General features: G+C 44.6%; 1 long non-coding RNA gene and 1 pseudogene across 1 annotated transcript; one reads left to right on the top strand and one right to left on the bottom strand.

Annotated features, from left to right (window-relative positions):
* Positions 1-320: 320 nt before the first annotated feature.
* Positions 321-1,197, top strand: LOC109751991 (uncharacterized). Its single transcript, XR_012187489.1, has 2 exons — positions 321-614; positions 807-1,197. It is a non-coding gene; the product is annotated as an uncharacterized lncRNA (long non-coding RNA).
* Positions 1,198-21,798: 20,601 nt separating this feature from the next.
* LOC120967632 (small nucleolar RNA Z247) lies at positions 21,799-21,882 on the bottom strand (annotated as a pseudogene).
* Between the last annotated feature and the right edge of the window lie 2,685 nt (positions 21,883-24,567).

Consider the following 24,567-nt stretch of genomic DNA (forward strand, 5'->3'; position numbering starts at 1 on the left):
GGAAGACCTCCAAGCCGAAAGCCAATCATGAAGGATCTCTCCGTCCCAAACCAATCATGTACAGTACTAGACATAAAAACGACGCGTTAACCGGGGACTGCTTCCTTTCTCCATCTTACAGGTACTAGCCCACAACATTCACTAACAAACAACATATCACTCTCACAGTGACTTTTGAGGAGACGTCCAAGCTTCCAATTCGCGTGGAGCACGATGATTACGATGCGAATTAACGCATGTTCAGAATAAATCAAACAGATGTAAAGTCAAGGCTGAGAAACAATAATGCACTCCTGCTTGATTAAACAAACTGATATGAAGCAAGGAAGTCAGTGGGGGGAGCTCTAGCCTATACTCATGACAAAACAGAAGCAGGAGCAAGCTGCCACCCCTAGTCCCAGCCCCGCTCTCTTCTCCCTCCACCCTACACTTTTCTTCCTATTCTCGTCGCTAGATTCCAACTTCCAGTTCACCCCCGCCGCGAACAAGAGGCAACCGGCGACGACGAAGGCAGAGGAGGACGAACCTTCGCACTCGCAGGGCGATGACCGGAGGCTGCCGGCCATGGATCATGTCAGGAAGCGCCACCAGGAGAAGGGCTTCCTCTATGACTGGTCAGTAAATTACATGTACACAGGCGCACGCTTGATGCTGTCGTTCTATCTCTTCTTGGTGTCTGCTTGCAGAGTTGCAGCAGCGTCCGTGTCATTGATCTAAGGGTTTTGTATAGCTGCAACTGTGGAAAACACATATGTGTACATAATATGTGGTGCGTCATGTTTTCTTCCTTCATTTGATTGCTGCAGCTTCTTCATGTTGTGCTGCTGCTTCTTCTGCCATGAAGCCTGCGAGCACTGCCTCAAGCGCTTCTGCTGCTGCCGCAACAAGGACGAGTGACCCACCAACCGGTCCGGAATCGGCGCTCATCCGAAGATAAACCTTGTGGATTTGTGATTGTATATTTTCAGTTTGGTTGCCAATTTGCACCATTTTAGTGCACTGGTGTAGTAAAGTCCGTGCGTGTACATCTGGAATTGGTCTTCCCCTGCATCTGAACACTGTACACCAAGAGACCCAGAGTAAGAAAACTGTGGTATTCTTTTTTTTAACCGTAAGGAAACTGTGGTATTCAGCAGATGCATACAGACGTTCCTTGTTGTTGTTGTTGTTGTACAATATCAGTTTGTTGTTGTTGCCTATGATTCTCCATTTCTGCATCATCTCAACAAAAATGCAGTCCCGATGACATTGCGTGGCTAGGAAGTGCCCAACGTGCTTGCAACTACAGTAAGCAGTGGCTGAGCCAATATGAGCCATGTATCCAGATTTCCAATACAGTGAGCTACTGAATCAAGCTTGCAAGGGGAAAAGAAAGAAAGAGATGTGACACCCGACCGAACTAACAGAAAAATGGTGCGTACGACACTATGTTTGTCGCAGAAAATACTCAAAGCATGATTGGTCTCTGGGTCCCCTTTGTTTTGCATGATTTTCACAACGAAATTTGTTTCCTATAATCCTGGCACAGCCGTCATCTAAGAGCGACTCTAGCGGTCATATATGATCAATAGCCACAATAATTGGCTGCACGACGATTTTGCCCACAAAGGCCGATCTAGCTGAGTCGCCATTCCGCGCTCGAATGCCATATTTGAAGATCACTCTGAATCGAGCCGGCGAGTCTCCATACTTGGAAGTAAACCTGATCATTTGTCGGGCCGGGTCGGGTTCAGGCCGGGCTTGACAAAGGCCGAAGGAAAAATCCCAAGCCTGAGCCCGGCCTGAAGTACATGAACAGTGGCATTTCTTAATTAAATTAATTATTTTTGAGATATTATATTAATTTATTATACCTGTATTTTGAATAAAAAAATTATATGTACATTTCGGGCTTTATTTGGGCTTTCGGGCCGAGTTTCGGGTGAGAAAGTGAAGCATGAGCCTGGTCCGAATGTCGGGCTTCAGGTTCGGGCGGGCGGGCCGGGTTTTCCATGAACAGGTTTACTTGGAAGCACCGAAGAGACCTTTGGAGCACACTCCATCTCGAAAAACAGTTTGGTGCAAGCGACATTTCCACTCCAGCTCCTCTTTTTGTCGGCACCTCCCCTACCTCACCATAGCGCCGCCTCCGGCTGCCTGCCCATAGTCCACGGACTCCGGATGGACCGATCCCATTTCATGCCCTCAGTTTGGAGGCTGATCCCACGACTTCCCCATATATTGTGCCTCCTGCTCCTCTATCGGCCCTGAAGGCAGCGCCTAAGCCAGCAACTCGTCCATGTTGCCACCAGGCATCGTAGACTCAAGGCGTCGGCCTCCCCTCCGTAGGTGCCACATCAAAGAAACAGAGGAAGAAGGCAGCGCCCCACGTTCGCCCCCTCATCCCTTCATCTCTGCGGCATGCGAAACTCAGGCACCTACCCGACACACTCGGAGATTTGCCAATGAGTTTAAAAAAAGACCTCCCTTATCTTGTCTTTCGGATGGTTCAATTGAATGTAATGTGATCATGGAAGAGTGGTGGTAATTGTGCAATATTTGTGTTCAGTGATGATTTTGTGCATTCAAGGATGATCAGTAATGAATCATTTCTAGATAGTATAATGGGTGATTCCGTTGCGACCAATGATTTCCATCTTGATGGCACATTAGTGGCGCACTTTAAATAGTTGGATGCTCGCGAGAAGGAAAGCAATTCTGGCCGCAAACTATAGAATGAAAGAGGATGTTGCTCTTTTGAGGGCATGGCAAGAGATCACACTAGATGCGCTCGCTAGGAAAATCAAACGAATGCAAACTGTTGGAGGCGCATCGAGTATTGCCATCAACACCTTGGGCCTAAATTGAATCGTGTCTCAAATCTCTCACAAATGAATGGGGTATGATTCAAGAGATGTGCAACCATTGAGCGGGTTTTTTGGACCAAGTGAAGCACGCTCCTCCTAGCAGTGTCACCATTGACTAATATGCCAGCACTCTCACTGTTCTTTGATTGCCATATGTGAAATTGGGTGAAGAGATTGCTATGTCGGAGCAGGAACTCGTGCGCGTATATATATAATAGGAGAGATTTACAAAGGTTGCTTCACATTGTGCGAGACTTAATCTCTATGATAACTATACAAGAGATAGGATCAATCTGTACAACAATCTGAACTGGGTTACAACAACTTGAAGATGAATATAAAAATGTACATGCACAAGAATATTACATAGGTATTTCAACATCCCCTTTCAATCAAACTTGTCTAAGTTGAGATTGCGCTGAAAAGTTTCTAGCTGCCTTACTATAGGAGGTTTAGTAAACCCGTCTGCAACTTGATCTCCTATGGGTATAAACCAAATATTGAGTAACTTATTTGATACTCTTTCTCGGACAAAATTACAATCAACTTCAATATGCTTGGTTCGAGCACGAAATACAGGATTTGTTGACAGATAAGTGGCATCAAGATTATCAAAACATAAGGTTGTTGTTTGTGATTGATTAATACCAAGTTGTAACAGACACTGCACCCAAATTACTTCTGTTACATTTGCAAGAGACTTGTATTCTGCCTCAGTGTTGTACCTTGATGTTGCAGCTTGTTTTCTTGCAATCCATGAGACAAGATTGCATCAAAAAAAATATGGCAAAACTTCTGGTGAACTTTCTATCATTAGGATACCCTACCCAATCAGGATCAGAAAATACACTTACAAGAGATGAGTATGACTTCACAATTTTGAGTCCAGGAGAGAATGTATATCTGGGATATCTAATGATTCTTTCTACTGCTGACCAATGAACAGTTGTAAGAGCATGTAGATATTGACATATCTTATTTACTAAGATGATATATTAGGCCTAGTTAGTGTTGGATATTGCAATGCACCAACTATGCTTTTGTACCTGGTAGAGTCTTCTTCCCCAAGTATTTCACCCTCTGTCGTTGACAATTTCTCTAAACTAGATAAAGATGTGGTGACTGGCTTACAATCATTCATGCCAATTCTTCTAGTTATGTCTGCAATATATTTTCCTTGAGATAAAATAATCCCATTGTATACTGGTGTTACCTCTTTTCCCAAGAAGTAATGCAAGACTCCCGGATCATTCAATGAGAAATCCCAACGCAAATCATGGAGTAGGGCTTCAACTACCTTTGGACATGCGCTTGTGACAATAATATCATCAACATAAATAAGCACATATATGGTTATTCCATTTCTACCTTTGAGGGAGTAAACCAAGTGACTGTAATTTGGTGAGTACACGAGTGTACCATGCACTTGCTTCATATTTTAGCCCATATAATGCTTTATCTAGCTTGCACAAAAAAAACAGATTCTTGAGATCCTCATATCCTTATGGTTACCTCATATAGACCTCCTCTTCCAGAAAGCCATGAAGAAACTCATTATACACATCTAACTGTCGCATACACCACCCTCTTGACACAACAACGGAAAGAATTAATCTGATTGTTGTTACCTTGACTACGGGACTGAAAGTGTCTTTGTAGTTAATACCACAATGATGCTCTACATGTGCCTTGTACATGTCAACAATACCATCAGATTTTCTTTCAACCACTTACAGTCAATGACGTTGTATCCCCTCTAAAAAGGAACTACATGCCACATCTCATTTTTCATGAGAGTAAAATACTTGACATCCATTGCATGCTTCCACTTCACATCACCAAAAGTTTCCAGTAAATTTCCTGGTTCCCTGTACTACAAAAACTAGCCAAATGAATACAATCGTTGTTTTATTATTTAGGACGAAAAATACCATATTTTGCGTGTGTGTGCACATGGAGAGGCAGCTGGGAAGGCTTGGGCACATAAATGATGGAATATCCGGCGGCAGCAGCATCATGTATGCCGGGGACCAAAGGGTCAGCGGCGTCAGAGCAAGTACAATAGCGTGATGTAGACGGGCTATAAGAGAGCCACACCGGATGTGTGCCTAGTTGGACGAGAGAGGAGAGAAGAGAGAAAAGAAGCGGGCTACAAACTTACAGCCAGCTATAGCACGAGCTCCAACACTCTTTGTGAGGGAAAGAGGTGGGCCATATATTAATGGTATAGCATACTTGTATGACTAACTATTGTATGAGTGGGCTATTATGTTGGCCATACGGCCTCTTCCAATGCTCCACCATGTACAGATGCTAAGGCTACCAAGTAGGCATAAAATCTGATGTGGCGAGTTATTAATTATGAAGAGAGAGACTAGTTTGGTGACCACAGGAACAAATGGTGCTAAGCGCATGTACCTAGGTGGGAAGACAATTTTGAGTTTATAGCTAATTAAATGGAGGAAGCTTAACAACAAAAAATAAATACCTATGCATTGAGGACTTCAGTTGCTAAGCTATTTAATGCACTTAGCACCTCATCTAAGCATCTTTGCATTGGAAGAGGTCTAAGTGATGTGGCAACTCCATATAGTCGGATGTTGGTTATACTATTAACCATGCTCTCGGCTTCTGGTGAGAGGGGAATCCGCTCGCTGGAGTGCGCCTGACGAAAACTCCTCACATGGTGAGCCATGGTTGGTGCAAAGGGTGGACATCGTGTCCTCCTGAGAGGCGGCGCCACTTGGGGAACCCAAAGAGATCGGCAATCACGCGGGACCGTGCGATGCAGTTTCCCCTTGATCCCGCGTGACGAACGTTAATCCAAGAGTGAGGTTGATCCCGAGGCAGATTCGCTACCAGCTTCCGCACGCGATCACTTGTGAGCGGGACAATCGGTCTTGTTGCTTGTCTCCTGATCTTCTATGGTTCTTTGATCCTGCATATAAAATCACTTATGGAAACACCATTTTAGGATCCTTGTGTATCATTAGTATTAGAACTAGACATATTATCATTATACGCATGACCCCCATGACCCAAAGGCATAAATGGATTGAGAAGGAAAGGTGGTAATATGAGAATTTCATCCCGGAGTTGAGATCCAACATGAGGATGTAAATCGGCAAATGGAAATTTGAATCATCATACATTACATCTCCAAATATATAAACTTAATCGATGATGACATCTAGACATTTGTATCCTATGTGAAGGCCACTATAGCCTAGAAAAAACACATTGTTTTGAACGAAGTTGGACCTTATGTTGGTTGTATGGATGAAGATTAGGCCACACCGCACATCCAAAAATTCATAAAAAAAGAATAGTCTAGTTTAGCGTGCAAAAGACGTTCCATGGGTGTTTGGAAACTAATGACCTTGCAAGGGAGTCTATTAATAAGATAGAAAGGAGTAAGAAATGTTTCATCCCAGAATTTAAGTGGAATGCATGCATGCACAAAAAATGACAAAAACAAGTTGAACTATATGACGATGTTTTCGATTAGCGGAACCGTTCTGTTGATGAGCACAAGGGCATTAAACATGATGTGATATACCAATGTGATTGAAAAATTAATCTAACTAACTATATTCACCTCTAAAATACATGATGCTGAAAATCATGAAATCTCTAAAATACATCAGATTTATTTTTCAACAAATATATATGTATAAATTTGTTGAAGTCATCAGTAATCTTACATAGAATTTATTTCTACCGACTGAAGGTGTGGTAGGACCCGATACATTAGAGAAAATGAGCTCCAAAGGAGCGCTAGAAACACTTTTGAAATAAACCATAACTTTATTCATTGGAAATAACCAATACATCATTTATGAGGATCGTTAAAGTTTCATTTGATGCCTCCTTAAACCAATCAGAACTTAAGGAAAATCTAGCTAATCTAGCAAGGTCGTGAGCAACTATATTTGCTTCTCTATTACAGTGTTCAAACCTAGTAATAATGAAATTATAGGCAAAATGAAAACAATCATAAAAGAATTGCCGCTGCCACACCCGCCGACCATCCTCCATCTTTCATGGTATCAATCACATCTAGATTGATAATAACAAGGTGATTGCATCCTGTCCTTTGCGCAAGCGAAAGATCAAGTTTGAGGGCCAAAGCTTCAACTGTTAGGACATCCGCACAATAGTCTATCTTCTCATTCCCCCAGCGATAAATCTTCCTTTGTCGTCCCTTAGGACTGCCCCCATCGTGCCCTAAGCAGGTCATGGTCGAAAGAAGTATCAACATTAAGTTTAACAAAATCCACTAGAGGGTCAGACCGGCCCCATCTTTTCATAGAAGGCTTTGGAGAGGAGGCAGTAACAAAGTTGGTCGTAAGAGATAGTATCCCTGTAGATATTGTTGGGGAACATAGTATTTCAAAAAAATTCCTACGATCATGCAAGATCTATCTAGGAGAAGCATAGCAATGAGCGGGGAGAGTGTGTCCACGTACCCTCGTAGACCGAAAGCGGAAGCATTTAGTAACGCGGTTGATGTAGTCGAACGTCTTCGCGACCCAACCGATCAAGTACTGAACGCATGACACCTCCGTGGTCTGCACACGTTCATCTCGGTGATGTCCCTCGAACTCTAGATCCAGCTGAGGCTGAGGGAGAGTTTCGTCAGCACGACGGCATGGTGACGGTGATGATGAAGTTACCAGCGCAGGGCTTCGCCTAAGCACTACGACGATATGACCGAGGTGTTAACTGTGGAGGGGGGGGCGCCGCACACGGCTAGGAACAATTGATGTGTGTTCTAGGGGTACCCTCCCCACGTATATAAAGGAGGGAGAGTGAGGGAGGCAGCCTAGGGCGCGCCCAAGTAGGAGGAATCCTACTTGGGCCCCTAGTCCAATTCGGCCCCCCTACCATATTTGGACAAGGGGGAAAGGAAGGAGGGCGGAGGGGAAGGAAGTAGGAGTCCTACTTCATACTTTCCTTTTCCTCCTCTCCTGTCCATTTCTCCCCACGTGGCTGGCCCTATAGGGGGCGCACCAGCCCCTTGTGGGCTGGTGTGTTCCCTTACTTGGCCCATTAAGCCCATATCTTTGCTGGGGGGTTGCCCGAAACCCCTTCCGGTGACCCAATATCACCCGAAACACTTCCGGTGTCCAATTATCATCGTCCTATATATGAATCTTTACCTCTCGACTATTTCGAGACTCCTCGTTATGTCCGTGATCTCATCCGGGACTCCGAACAAACTTCGGTCATCAAATCACATAACTCATAATACAAATCGTCACCGAACGTTAAGCGTGCGGACCCTACGGGTTCGAGAACTATGTAGACATGACTGAGACACATCTCCGGTCAATAACCAATAGCGGAACCTGGATGCTCATATTGGCTCCTACATATTCTATGAAGATCTTTATCGGTCAAACCGCATAACAACATACGTTGTTTTCCTTTGTCATCGGTATGTTACTTGCCCGAGATTCGATCGTCGGTATCATCATACCTAGTTCAATCTCGTTACCGGCAAGTCTCTTTACTTGTTCCATAATGCATCATCCCGTGACTAACTCATTAGTCACATTGCTTGCAAGGCTTATAGTGATGTGCATTACCGAGAGGGCCCAGAGATACCTCTCCGATACACGGAGTGACAAATCCTAATCTCGATCTATGCCAACCCAACAAACACCTTCGGAGACATCTGTAGAGCATCTTTATAATCACCCAGTTACGTTGTGACGTTTGATAGCACACAAGGTGTTCCTCCGGTATTCGGGAGTTGCATAATCTCATAGTCAGAGGAACATGTATAAGTCATGATGAAAGAAATAGAAATAAAACTAAACGATCATTATGCTAAGCTAACGGATGGGTCTTGTCCATCACATCATTCTCTAATGATGTGATCCCGTTCATCAAATGGCAACACATGTCTATGGCCAGGAAACATAACCATCTTTGATTAATGAGCTAGTCAAGTAGAGGCATACTAGGGACACTCTTGTTTTGTCTATGTATTCACACATGTACTAAGTTTCCGGTTAATACAATTCTAGCATGAATAATAAACATTTATCATGATATAAGGAAATATAAATAACAACTTTATTATTGCCTCTAGGGCATATTTCCTTCAGTCTCCCACTTGCACTAGGGTCAATAATCTAGTTCACATCGCCATGTGATTTAACACCAATAGTTCACATCACCTTGTGATTAGTTCACATCGCCATGTGACTAATACCCAAAGGGTTTTACTAGAGTCAATAATCTAGTTCACATCGCTATGTGATTAACACCCAAAGAGTACTAAGGTGTAATCATGTTTTGCTTGTGAGAAAAGCTTAGTCAATGGGTCTGTCACATTCAGAGCCTATGTATTTTGCAAATTTTCTATGTCTACAATGCTCTGCATGGAGCTACTCTAGCTAATTGCTCCCACTTTCAATATGTATCCAGATTGAGACTCAGAGTCATCCGGATTGGTGTAAAAGCTTGCATCGGCTTAACTCTTTACGACGAACTCTTTATCACCTCCATAACCGAGAAATATCTCCTTAGTCTTCTAAGGATAATTTTGACTGCTGTCAAGTGATCCACTCCTGGATCACTATTGTACCCTATTGCCAAACTCATGGTGAGGTACACAATAGGTCTGGTACATAGCATAGCATACTTTATAGAACCTATGACATAGGGAATGACTTTTCATTCTCTTTCTATTTTCTGCCGTGGTCGGGTTTTGAGTCTTTACTCAACCTTGCAACACAGGCAAGAACTCCTTCTTTGACTGTTCCATTTTGAACTACTTCAAAATCTTTTCAAGGTATGTACTCATTGAAAAAACTAATCAAGCGTCTTGTTCTATCTCTATAGATCTTAATGCTCAATATGTAAGCAGCTTCACTGAGGTCTTTCTTTGAAAAACTCCTTTCAAACACTTCTTTATGCTTTCCAGAAAATTCTACATCATTTCTGATCAATAATATGTCATTCACATATACTTATCAGAAAGGTTCTAGTGCTCCCACTCACTTTCTTGTAAATACAGGCTTCACCGCAAGTCTGTATAAAACTATATGCTTTGATCAACTTATCAAAGCGTATATTCCAACTCCGAGATGCTTGCACCAGTCCATAGATGGATCGCTGGAGCTTGCACATTTTGCTAGCACCTTTAGGATTGACAAAACCTTTTGGTTGTATCATATACAACTCTTCTTTAATAAATCCATTAAGGAATGCAGTTTTGATATCCATTTGTCAGATTTCATAAAAAGTGGCAATTGCTAACATGATTCGGACAGACTTTAAGCATCGATACGAGTGAGAAAATCTCATCGTAGTCAACATCTTGAACTTGTCAAAAACCCTTTTCGACAAGTCGAGCTTTGTAGATAGTAACACTACTATCAGCGTCCGTCTTCCTCTTGAAGATCCATTTCATTCTCTATGGATTGCCGATCATCGGGCAAGTCAACCAAAGTCCATACTTTATTCTCATACATGGATCCCATCTCAGATTTCATGGCCTCAAGCCATTTCACGGAATCTGGGCTCATCATCGCTTCCTCATAGTTCGTAGGTTCATCATGGTCTAGTAACATGACTTCCAGAACAGGATTGCCGTACCACTCTGGTGCCGACCTTACTCTGGTTGACCTACGAGGTTCGGTAGTAACTTGATCTGAAGTTTCATGATCATCATCATTAGCTTCCTCACTAATTGGTGTAGGCATCACCGGAACTGATTTCTTTGATGAACTACTTTCCAACTCGAGAGAAGGTACAATTACCTCATCAAGTTCTACTTTCCTCCCACTCACTTCTTTTGAGAGAAACTCCTTCTCTAGAAAGGATCCACTCTTAGCAACAAAGATCTTGCCTTTGATCTGTGATAGAAGGTGTACCCAACAGTTTCTTTTGGTTATCCTATGAAGACGCACTTCTCCGATTTGGGTTTGAGATTTATCAGGCTAAAACTTTTTCACATCAACATCGCAACCCCAAACTTTAAGAAATGACAACTTAGGTTTCTTGCCAAACCACAGTTCATATGGTGTCGTCTCAACGGATTTAGATGGTGCCCTATTTAACGTGAATGCAGTTGTCTCTAATGCATAAGCCCAAAATGATAGTGATAAATCGGTAAGAGACATCATAGATCGCACCATATCTAATAAAGTACGGTTATGACGTTCGGACACACCATTACGCTGTGGTGTTCCAGGCGTGAGTTGTGAAACTATTCCACATTATTTCAAATGAACACCAAACTCGTAACTCAAATATTCGTCTCTGCGATTAGATCGTAGAAACTTTATTTTCTTGTTACGATGATTTTCCACTTCACTCTGAAATTCTTTGAACTTTTCAAATGTTTCAGACTTATGTTTCATCAAGTAGATATACCCATATCTGCTCAAATCATCTGTGAAGGTCAAAAAATAATGACACCTGCCGCGAGCCTCAACGCTCATCGGATCGCATACATCAGTGTGTATTATTTCCAATAAGTCAGTTGCTCGCTCCATTGTTCCGGAGAACGGAGTCTTAGTCATCTTGCCCATGAGGCATGGTTCGCAAGCATCAAGTGATTCCAAAAGCCCATCAGCATGGAGTTTCTTCATGCGCTTTACACCAATATGACCTAAACGGCAGTGCCACAAATATGTTGCACTATCGTTATCAACTTTGCATCTTTTGGCATCAATATTATGAATATGTGTATCACTACGATCGAGATTCAATAAACCATTCACCTTGGGTGTATGACCACAGAAGGTTTTATTCATGTAAACAGAATAACAATTATTCTTTTAAATGAATAACCGTATTGCAATAAACATGATCCAATCATATTATGCTCAACGCAAACACCAAATAACATTTATTTTAGGTTACTAATCCCGAAGGTAAAGGGAGTGTGCAATGGTGATCTTATCAACCTTGGAGTTACTTCCAACACACATCGTCACCTTGCCCTCAACTAGTCTTTGTTCGTTTTGTAACTCCTGTTTCGAGTTACTAATCATAGCAATCAACCCAGGGGCTACTATGAACACTAGTAAAGTACACATCAATAACATGTATATCATATATAATTTTGCTCACTTTGCCATCCTTCTTATCCGCTAAGTATTTGGGGCAGTTCCGCTTCCGGTGACCATTTCCTTCGCAGTAGAAGCACTCAGTTTCAGGCTTGGGTCTAGCTTTGGGCTTCTTCATGGGAGTGGCAACTTGCTTGCCATTCTTTTTGAAGTTCCCTTTCTTTCCCTTGCCCTTTTACTAGTGGTCTTGTCAACCATCAACATTTGATGCTTTTCTTGATTTCTACCTTTGTCGATTTCAGCATCACGAAGAGCTCGGGAATCGTTTTCGTCATCCCTTGCATATTATAGTTCATCACGAAGTTCCAGTAACTTGGTGATAGTGACTAGAGAACTCTGTCAATCACTATTTTATCTGGAACATTAACTCCCACTTGATTCAAGAGATTGTAGTACTCAGACAATCTGAGCACATGCTCACTGGTTGAGCTATTTTCCTCCATCTTGTAGGCAAAGTACTTGTCAAAGGTCTCATACCTCTCGACATGGGCATGAGTCTGAAATACCAATTTCAGCTCTTGGAACATATTATATGCTCCGTGGCGTTCAAAACGTTTTTGAAGTCCCGGTTCTATGCCGTAAAGCATGGCGCACTAAACTATCAAGTAGTTATCATACCGAGCTTGCCAAACCGTCATAACGTCTGCATCTGCTCCTGCAATAGGTCCGTCACCTAGCGGTGCATCAAGAACATAATTCTTTTGTGAAGCAATGAGGATAATCCTCAGATCACGGACCTAGTCCGCATCATTGCTACTATCATCTTTCAACATAGTTTTTCTCTAGGAGCATATAAAAAATAAATGGGGAGCTACATCGTGAGCTATTGATCTACAACATAGTTATGCAAATACTATCAGGACTAAGTTCATGATAAATTAAGGTTCAATTGATCATATTACTTAAGAACTCCCACTTGGAAGGACACCCCTCTAATCATCGAAGTGATCACGTGATCCATATCAACTAAACCATGTCCGATCATCACGTGAGATGGAGGAGTTTTCAATGGTGAACATCACTATGTTGATCATATCTACTACATGATTCACGCTCGACCTTTCGGTCTCAGTGTTCCGAGGCCATATCTGCATATGCTAGGCTCGTCAAGGTTAACCCGAGTATTCTGCGTGTGCAAAACTGGCTTGCACCCGTTGTATGTGAACGTAGAGCTTATCACACCCGATCATCACGTGGTGTCTCAACACGAAGAACTGTCGCAACGGTGCATACTCAGGGAGAACACTTATACCTTGAAATTTTAGTGAGAGATCATCTTATAATGCTACCGTCGTACTAAGCAAAATAAGATGCATAAAAGATAAACATCACATGCAATCAAAATAAGTGATATGATATGGCCATCATCATCTTGTGCCTTTGATCTCCATCTCCACAGCACCGTCATGATCACCATCGTCACCGGCTTGACACCCTGATCTCCATCGAAGCATCGTTGTCGTCTCACCAACTATTGCTTCTACGACTATCGCTACCGCTTAGTGATAAATTAAAGCAATTACATGGCGATTGCATTTCATACAATAAAGCGACAACCATATGGCTCCCGCTAGTTGCTGATACCTATTACAAAACATGATCATCTCATACAACAATTTATATATCGTCACGTCTTGACCATATCACATCACAGCAAGCCCTGCAAAAACAAGTTAGACATCCTCTACTTTGTTGTTGCAAGTTTTACGTGGCTGCTATGGGCTTCTAGCAAGAACCCTTCTTACCTACGCATCAAAACCACAACGATTTTTCGTCAAGTGTGCTGTTTTAACCTTCAACAAGGACCAGGCGTAGTCAAACTCGATTCAACTAAAGTTGGAGGAACAGACACCAGCCAGCCACCTGTGTGCGAAGCACATCGGTAGAACCAGTCTCATGAACATGGTCATGTAATGTCGGTCCAGGCCGCTTCATCCAACAATACCGCCGAATCAAAGTAAGACGTTGCTGGTAAGCAGTATGACTATTATCACCAACAACTCTTTGTGTTCTACTCGTGCATATAACATCTACGCATAGACCTGGCTCTGATACCACTGTTGGGGAACGTAGTATTTAAAAAAAAATCCTACGATCACGCAAGATCTATCTAGGAGAAGCATAGCAACGAGCGGGGAGAGTGTGTCCACGTACCCTCGTAGAACGAAAGCGGAAGCGTTTAGTAACGCGGTTGATGTAGTCAAACGTCTTCGCGATCCAACTGATCAAGTATAGAACGCACGACACCTCCGCGATCTGCACACGTTCAGCTCGGTGACGTCCCTTGAACTCTAGATCCAGCTGAGGCCGAGGGAGAGTTTCGTCAGCACGACGGCATGGTGACGGTGATGATGAATTTACCGGCGCAGGGCTTCGCCTAAGCACTACGACGATATGATCGAGGTGTTAACTGTGGAGGGGGGCGCCGCACACGGCTAGGAACAATTGATGTGTGTTCTAGGGGTGCCCTCCCCACGTATAAAAAGGAGGGAGAGTGAGGGAGGCAGCCTAGGGCGCGCCCAAGTAGGAGGAATCCTACTTGGGCCCCTAGTCCAACTCGCCCCCCCTACCATATTTGGACAAGGGGGAAAGGAAGGAGGGGGAGGTGAAGGAAGTAGGAGTCCTACTTCATACTTTCCTTTTCCTCCTCTCCTTTCCCTTTCTCCCCACGTGGCTGGCCCTATAGGGGGCGCACCAGCCCCTTGTGGGCTGGTGTGTTCCCTTACTTGGCCCATTAAGCCCATATCTTTGTCGGGGGTTGCCCGGAACCCCTTCCGGTGACCCGGTATCACCCGGAACACTTCCGGTGTCCAAATACCATCGTCCTATATATGAATCTTTACCTCTCGACTATTTTGAGACTCCTCGTCATGTCCGTGATCTCATTCGGGACTCCGAACAAACTTCGGTCATCAAATCACATAACTCATAATACAAATCGTCATCGAACGTTAAGCGTGCGGACCCTACGGGTTCGAGAACTATGTAGACATGACCGAGACACATCTCCGGTCAATAACCAATAGCGGAACCTGGATGCTCATATTGGCTCCTACATATTCTACGAAGATCTTTATCGGTCAAACCGCATAACAACATACGTTGTTCCCTTTGTCATCGGTATGTTACTTGCCCAAGATTCAGTCGTCGGTATCATCATACCTAGTTCAATCTTGTTACCGGCAAGTCTCTTTACTCGTTCTGTAATGCATCATCCCATGACTAACTCATTAGTCACATTGCTTGCAAGGCTTATAGTGATGTGCATTACCGAGAGGGCCCAAAGATACCTCTCCGATACACGGAGTGACAAATCCTAATCTCGATCTATGCCAACCCAACAAACACCTTCGGAGACATCTATAGAGCATCTTTATAATCACCCAATTACGTTGTGACGTTTGATAGCACACAAGGTGTTCCTCCAGTATTCGGGAGTTGCATAATCTCATAGTCAGGGGAACATGTATAAGTCATGATGAAAGCAATAGCAATAAAACTAAACGATCATTATGCTAAGCTAACGGATGGGTCTTGTCCATCAGACCATTCTCTAATGATGTGATCCCATTCATCAAATGATAACACATGTCTATGGTCAGGAACATAACCATCTTTGATTAACGAGCTAGTCAAGTAGAGGCATACTAGGGACACTCTTGTTTTGTCTATGCATTCACACATGTCCGAAGTTTCCGGTTAATACAATTCTAGCATGAATAATAAATATTTATCATGATATAAGGAAATATAAATAACAACTTTATTATTGCCTCTATGGCATATTTCCTTCAGATATGTGTCACTCATTCTAAGTTGTCTTCTTGTGCACCAATTTTTTCTTTCCAACCACAAATACCAGGCTGAGATGGCAATCATTTCACACACATTCTGATGACTCATAATACACAATTCTTGTTCTGGCAGAAGAAGTAAATACTCCAACACCGCCTCACCAGCACCATCAACTTCACAGGCTTTATCAATAATATCATCCACCCCTAAGCTTTTCCAAACCTCCCTTGCTTTGTTGCAGAGAAATAGCAGGTGCTTTCGTATCTTCTAGACCAGCAGAGCATGAAGGAGAAATGGGCGAGATTTTCATATGTCTATTTGCAAGCGTAACACGACATGGCAGAGTGCCATGTAGCTTACGCCAGATAAATATTTTAACCTTTATCGGGCAAGATAATTTCCATATCGTAGAGTACAATAAACACTAGTTGAAATAGGATAAGGGAACTGATGACTCTTTGCCTTTTGACAGGCATCACAAACTGACTCCTAACTTTTATTGAAGACTGGAAGACCGTTTTCTCGAAGAACTTTGTCAACCACCATATACGAAGGATGCCCTAGACGCCTATGCCACCACCGAGAGGAAGATGGTTTGCTTGCTTAAAGAGCTTGCCGGCCATGAACAGACCTTGTGTCCTTAAACCTATAACCATCTTTCAGCTAACCTAGCCTCCTCCGTGGATTACATTATAGGGGATATAGTCCACCCCCTACTCTGAGCGTGTAGCAACACCTTCCCCATTACTTGATCTTTAACAGAAATAAATTCTGGCCAAAAATCTAGGTAAGTGAGGTTATCTTGGGTAAGTTTATGGGTAGAAATAAGATTTTTTGGATGTGGATGAAACATGTAAGACATTCTTGAGATATAAAGGACGATCCTGCGTAGGAAAATGTGTTTTGCCAACATGTGCTATTTCCATACCTACTCCGTTAATCGCATGGACTTGATCATTGCCGGTGTAGCGATCATGTACTATGAGCTAGCTTTGTTCACCCGCGATGTAGTCGGTTGCCCCGGTGTCGGCATACCAATTAGTATCCACAACATCGGATTTTGCCACTGCATCCGTTGTCTTCTTCGAGGTTACTGATGGTGTTAGAAAGAGCTTATCATGCCTTTTCCAGCAGTGGTACGCTTTGTGGCCTTCTTTGCGACAAATCTCGCACTTCTCTTTAGTATCACCCCGTTGTTGCCTTGACATTCGCCTCCAACATGATAGCCGCTCCCACCCTGGTAGCCACCACCAGGATGACCACCGCTAGGATAGGAACCGCTGCTGCCTTACTTCATTTTGGATTGGTAGCTGCTACTGCTACCACCATCACGATCATCATAGTCGTTGCCATTATTCCAGTGTGGACCCCAGTAGACGCCCGCTGTGACGCCCCCGATTCAATTGTACACTAATCATGCACGTAAACGTGTACGATCAAGATCAGGGACTCACGGGAAGATATCACAACACAACTCTAAAAATAAATAAGTCATACAAGCATCATAATACAAGCCAGGGGCCTCGAGGGCTCGAATACAAGTGCTCGATCATAGACGAGTCAGCGGAAGCAACAATATCTGAGTACATACATAAGTTAAACAAGTTGCCATAAGATGGCTAGCACAAACTGGGATACAGATCAAAAGAGGCGCATGCCTCCTGCCTGGGATCCTCCTAAACTACTCCTGGTCGTCGGCGGCCTGAACGTAGTAGTAGGCACCCTCGGTGGAGTAGGGGTCGTCGAAGGTGGCGTCTGACTCCTGGGCTCCAGCATCTAGCTGCGACAACCGAGAAGAATGGAAAGGGAGAAAAGCAACCGTGAGTACTCATCCAAAGTACTCGCAAGCAAGGATCTACACTACATATGCATGGGTATTTGTGTAAAGGGGCAATATCGGTGGACTGAACTGCAGAATGCCAGAATAAAAGGGGGATAGTTAGTCCTGTCGAAGACTACGCTTCTGGCAGCCTCCATCTTGCAGCATGTAGAAGAAAGTAGATGGCAAGTTCACCAAGTATCATCGCATAGCATAATCCTACCCGGCGAGCCTCTCCTCATCGCCCTGTGTGAGAGCGATCACCGGGTTGTATCTGGCACTTGAAAGGGTGTGTTTTATTAATTATCCGGTTCTAGTTGTCATAAGGTCAAGATACAACTCCGGGTCGTCCTGTTACCGAGGATCACGGCTATTCGAATAGATAAACTTCCCTGTAGGGGTGCACCACATTACCCAACATGCTCGATCCCCTTTGGCCGGACACACTTTCCTGGGTCATGCCCGGCCTCAGAAGATCAACACGTCGCAGCCCCACCTAGGCACAACAGAGAGGTCAGCACGCCGGTCTAAATCCTATGTGCGCAGGGGTCTGGGCCCATCGCCATTGCACACCTGCACGTTGCGAACGCGGCCGGTGAGCAGACCTAGCAACCTCCATTACAAAGGAAGTTGCGTTACGCGGTCCAACCCGGCGCGCGCCGCTCAGTCGCTGACGTCAAGAAGGCTTCGGCTGATACCACGACGTCGAGTGTCCATAACTGTTCCCGCATAGTTGGTTAGTGCGTATAGGCCAGTGGCCAGACTCAGATCAAATACCAAGATCTCGTTAAGCGTGTTAATTGAAGTATCCGCGAACGCCGACCAGGGCCAGGCCCACCTCTCACCTAGGTGGTCTCAACCTGCCCTGTCGCTCCGCCACAAAGTAATAGTCGGGGGCCGTCGGGAACCCAGGCCCACCTCTACCGGGATGGAGCCACCTGTCCTTTCAGCCCCTACATCAGAATCACTTGCGGGTACTCTACGAGCCGACCCGACTTTAGTCACCACATGTATCATATAATGTATACAAGTATATACCCGTGATCACCTCCCGAGTGATCACGGCCCGGTAGTATAGCATGGCAGACGGACAAGAATGTAGGGCCACTAATGGAATACTAGCATCCTATACTAAGCATTTAGGATTGCAGGTAAGGGTAACAACTGTAGCAACAATGACAGGCTATGCAGCAGAATAGGATTAACCGAAAGCAGTAACATGCTACACTACTCTAATGCAAGCAGTAGAGAGAAGGAATAGGCGATATCTGGTGATCAAGGGGGGGCTTGCCTGGAAGTTCAGCCGAGGAGGGGTCGTCAACACCGTAGTCGTACTGGGTAGCAGGGCGTCGGTCTCGGTGTCTAGCGAGAGAAGAGGGGGAAGAAACAATAAATATAATGCAAACATATGCATGACGATGCATGACATGACAATGAGCGGTGCTAGGTGTGCCCTAACGCGGTAGTAGGTGATACCGGCGAAGGGGGGAAACATCGGGGAAAGTATCCCCGGTGTTTCGCGTTTTCGGACAAAGGAACCAGAGGGGGAAAGTTGCGTGTTTGCTATGCTAGGGATGTGTGGCGGACGAACGGGCTACGTATCCGGATTCGTCTCGTCATTCTGAGCAACTTTCATGTACAAAGTTTTTCCATCCGAGCTACGGTTTATTTTATATTAATTTAAAAAGGATTTTATCTTTTTCTAGAATTAACAGAACTAATTTAATTAGAAAAGGTAATTATGATGTCAGCATGATGTCAGCATGACATCGACAGTCAACGTTGACCGTTGACCTAGTCAACCTGACAGGTGGGTCCCACTTGTCAGGGACTGTTTAGCTAATTAACAGTGGTTAATTAGGTTAACTTGTTATTAGGTTAATTAATGTTAATTAGTTAATTTAAACAGAATTAATTAAGTTAATTAATTAATTGATTGATATTTTTATTTTATTTTTTAATTCCTTTTTTAAAAACGTTCTAGGGGCTGGGCCCCTTGTCCAGTGGCCCAGGGCCTTAACGGGCACAGGGGAAGCGGGCGCTGGGTGATGCGGTTACGGGCGCCGGGGCGTGCTGGCGCCCGAGCGGAGGCCGAGCCTGGGCGGCGGCCAACGAGGGGCCGCGGCGGAGGCGGTGGCCGGCGCAGGGCCCGCGGACCGGCTGCGGAGGTGGGCAGCGGCAGGGGAGGCGCTGGGAGTTGCGGGCAGAGGCGGGCGCAGTGGCAGGGGCAGGGGGGTCGCGGTGGCCGTCGGGGGTGGCCGCGATCGGGTGGCACACGGGCGAGGCGGCGAGTGGGATGGCGGGGCCGTTGTCCACGGCGGACGAGGCAGGAAGCGAGGCGAAGGGCGAGCATGGGTGCGCGTGCCTGAGCGGGACGCCGATGCGAGCGAGGGAGCAGCGGGATGGCGCGGGGCGGCGGAGGGTCACTGCAGAGGTGCGGCCAGTCGCGGACGACGACGGCGAGCGCCGGCGAGCGAGAGGCGCCGGTGCAACAAGGGGGTTGCGAGCACGCGGGGAGGCCAGAGACGGCGCAATGCTACCTCTTGAGCACTGCATTGGTTTTCCCTTGAAGAGGAAAGGGTGATGCAGCAAAGTAGCGTAAGTATTTCCCTCAGTTTTTGAGAACCAAGGTATCAATCCAGTAGGAGGCTACGCGCGAGTCCCTCGCACCTACACAATACAAATAAATCCTCGCAACCAACATGATAAGGGGTTGTCAATCCCTTCACGGTCACTTACGAGAGTGAGATCTGATAGATATGATAGGATAATATTTTTGGTATTTTTATGATAAAGATGCAAAGTAAAATAAAAGCAAAGTAAAAAAGTAAAGGAAATAACTAAGTGTTGGAAGATTAATATGATGAAGATAGACCCGAGGGCCATAGGTTTCACTAGTGGCTTCTCTCAAGAGCATAAGTATTTTACGGCGGGTGAACGAATTACTGTTGAGCAATTGACAGAATTGAGCATAGTTATGAGAATATCTAGGTATGATCATGTATATAGGCATCACGTCCGAGACAAGTAGACCGACTCCTGCCTGCATCTACTACTATTACTCCACTCATCGACCGCTATCCAACATGCATCTAGAGTATTAAGTTCATGGAAACAGAGTAACGCCTTAAGCAAGATGACATGATGTAGAGGGAGAAATTCATGCAATATGATAAAAAACCCATCTTGTTATCCTCGATGGCAACAATACAATACATGCCTTGCTGCCCCTACTGTCACTGGGAAAGGACACCGCAAGATTGAACCCAAAGCTAAGCACTTCTCCCATTGCAAGAAAGATCAATCTAGTAGGCCAAACCAAACTGATAATTCGAAGAGACTTGCAAAGATAACCAATCATACATAAAAGAATTCAGAGAAGATTCAAATATTGTTCATAGATAATCTTGATCATAAACCCTTAATTCATCGGTCTCAACAAACACACCGCAAAAAGAAGATTACATCGAATAGATCTCCACGAGAGAGGGGGAGAACATTGTATTGAGATCCAAAAAGAGAGAAGAAGCCATCTAGCTACTAACTATGGACCCGAAGGTCTGAGGTAAACTACTCACACTTCATCGGAGAGGCTATGGTGTTGATGTAGAAGCCCTCCGTGATGGATGCCCCCTCCGACGGAGCTCCGGAACAGGCCCCAAGATGGGATCTCGTGGGTACAGAAGGTTGCGGCGGTGGAATTAGGTTTTTGGCTCCGTATCTGATCGTTTGGGGGTACGTAGGTATATATAGGAGGAAGGAGTACGTCGGTGGAGCAACAGGGGGCCCACGAGGGTGGAGGGCGTGCCCTGGGGGGGTGGGCGCGCCCCCCTACCTCGTGGCCTCCTCCTTTGTTTCTTGACGTAGGGTCCAAGTCTCCTGGATCATAATCTTCCTAAAAATCACGTTCCCGAAGGTTTCATTCCGTTTGGACTCCGTTTGATATTCTTTTTCTGCGAAACTCTGAAATAGGCAAAAAACAACAATTCTGGGCTGGGCCTCCGGTTAATAGGTTAGTCCCAAAAATACTATAAAAGTGGATAATAAAGCCCAATAATGTCCAAAACAGTAGATAATATAGCATGGAGCAATAAAAAATTATAGATACATTGGACCCGCCCCCCTTTGTTGGCATGATTGGCAGATTATTCGCCCGCCTAATTTTAGGCTTCAGGGCGCCCTTTTGCTACAAGAAGTTTCCCGTACAAATTGCCAAGGGACAAGGACAACTATTTGCACGACTAGTCATTGCAGAGATGGCAAAGACAGAAGGATTATAGTTGTTGTCCAGCCCCGCAAGGATTTGTGAGATCAGATCATCTTCATCCACCTTGTTCCCGATGGTTTCCATCTCATCTGCTATTCTTTTCATCTTGGTGAAGTTTGCAGTCGACGTCATGCCCCCTTCTTTGTATTTGCGAGCAAGGTGCGAAGTTGAATTTCTCAGACACGAGATTGAGACGAAAGCATCACTGTAAGGAGCTTCCAAAGTGATGCAGAAAAGGTGATATGGGAGACTTGAGCGAGGACCTCTCGGGAGAGGGATCCTGATAAATCCAGATTTAGTGCAATGGATTTGATACCTTCTTTGTGCCAGATTTATCCGGCTCCTGGACCTCCACCTCGTTCCGGTGGTGCCGTTGAGGTAACCAAACATCCTTGTGCCTCTGATCTGTGGGGTACCTGAGCTTTCCAGAGAAGGAAATTATCTGGGTGAGGCACTCCGTGACCTGCTAACTCAAGGGATTGGTATATAACAGGAGAGATTTACGGAGGTCGGTTCAAGTTGTGCGAGACTTGATCCCTACGATAACTTATAAGAGATGGGATCAATTTGTACAACAACATGAACCGGATTACATCAATTCCAAGATGAATACAACAACGTACACACATAGAAATACCGTATAGGTATTTCAACATCACATTTGCAACACTTTGAACATTTGTATGTTGTAGGATGAGATTATCCAACATAGGTATCGGTAAATGGCCAAGTTGTAGTATAAATATTTGGCCTTCAACATTATTAGAATGTGTTGGAAAGCAACGACAAGTGGAAATCAAGGAATGATGACGCTGCTCCAATGCATGGGAAGTCATGGAACATTTTTCTTCCAAGATGGACGACGGTGAGGAAGATGGTGGTGATGGAGAGGAAAGTGTACCTAGAAGTCCCACTCCATCATCTAGGATGGGTTGGCTTAATGGAAGGAAGGTGTCAATGGAGATGCTCAAGAGATAAGGAGAGGTTGAGGCGATGAAAAATAAGATCGATGAGTTTATGAAGTCGGGGAATAAGTTACTGGATATACGACCCTTAGCTCGTTTGGGTGCAGTGTAATTAATGATTTAATTTGTTATGGCTTATCTTCCTATTATTCACTTGTTTCTTTCTTTCTACCACTAGGCCACAAGATTAAGATGCAAATATAATCCTTAATCCGATTAAATGCAATACAGAAGTAAGAGACAATGCACTTTGATAATTATCTAAAAAAATCCACTATCTATGACATGTCAAGTTAAGAGCCAGTACATTAGAGTTAGTGTCGGTGCTACATGTTGTATATGATGTCAAGTGACATCACAAAAGTTGGATTAGCAGCACTAATACACCTACGTTTTATAGTAGTTTGCCTACGTATATGCATGTGTACAGTGAACATATCCAGTGATACGGATGTTTCCCATGCTACGGTGCAATGACAACCAATGGATTCATATCGGACGAACAGGATTGGTGTGGAAGCACCCTGTATATAATGTTTAGGAACCACCCTGAGAAAGTGAAATATTGCAAAGGGATGTTCTAGTCCGTGGCACATTTATATCTGCATTCTTATATTTGGTCTTCTTCTCATTCCAGGTCCTTTCCCATTCTTAGTTCCTTCTACCAAATCGCTTTCCTTTGGAAACATGGAAGACGAGGAAGAGCAACCAATCAAGTGCGGTGCGCAAAAAGCACATGTACAATTTGAGCTACCTATTTCTGTTTTAGTCCAAGTTGGTGTTCATTTCTCCTTTTGTTTCTCAATCTTGCTCCTCAATGTCCATGTTACTCAAATGAAGGCGTGCATGCAACATAGATTTCAAATTCACATATCATGTAGTTGCTCCACTTGATGCGGTGATAGACCACGAGGACCTATGCGGGGACTGTGATATTGCTGCTGAATCTGTTTTGTCCAGGGCTAGTAGGGATGCCTCTAGATTTTTCTGTTTTCATCTAATTTTGGCCAATTTTTGGGTGTCGTTGGTATTCATGCCATAGAGTAGAAAAAATCTGAGAAGTGAAGCATCTTTTAAGAGGCTGTATAGAAAAGAACACCAGACGTTGCATCCTATTCCTATCCCTTCATTTATGCTTTGACGGGTGCCATTGTTCCGTGGCATGGTAGCATGGGCAGGTCGGTAGCACCTGATATGCTATCCACATGCACATAGCTTTGACATCACTTGCTTTGACTCCTAGTAGCACCGCCACTGCATTAGAGTGATTCAAATCGTGCGGTGTAAGGGACACGTGGAAGGCAAACGAGGCGTCCGACGCCAACGAGTTATCAGCCGGCTGGAACGAACATGTGCAATTATCTCAAATGGAAATGGCGCTGTAAAAAAGAAAACCTCCCCCGGGGGCTCGCGCGGATTCCAAGGCACCCTGCGGACTAGGAGCGGCGGCCGCCGGAGCCCGCGGGGGGGAGCCTGGTAGGGCCGGAAGGGGGAGCTTTGCTCTGAAGCAGACGAGGTTGAGGTGCTGCTGCGCCCGTGATGGAGGCAGAGGAGTCGATGTTGATTCGGCGGTGGGATCGATTGGGTGTGCAGGGGACCGCGACACTCCTTCAGGTAGTCCGTACTCAAATCTGCAGAATCTGGCGGAAGTGGATGCCTGTTCTCAGAGTTCATTAGCTAGTGTCGATTCTACCAGCATTAGTCTTATGCTACTGTTTCGAATTCTCAGGGCTATAATCTCAAAAGAAAAAAACTCAGGGCTATGATGAAATCATGTTTGCTGCTC

The sequence above is a fragment of the Aegilops tauschii genome, chromosome 6, assembly GCF_002575655.3.
Source record: "Aegilops tauschii subsp. strangulata cultivar AL8/78 chromosome 6, Aet v6.0, whole genome shotgun sequence".
NCBI classification, from domain to species: Eukaryota; Viridiplantae; Streptophyta; class Magnoliopsida; order Poales; family Poaceae; genus Aegilops; species Aegilops tauschii.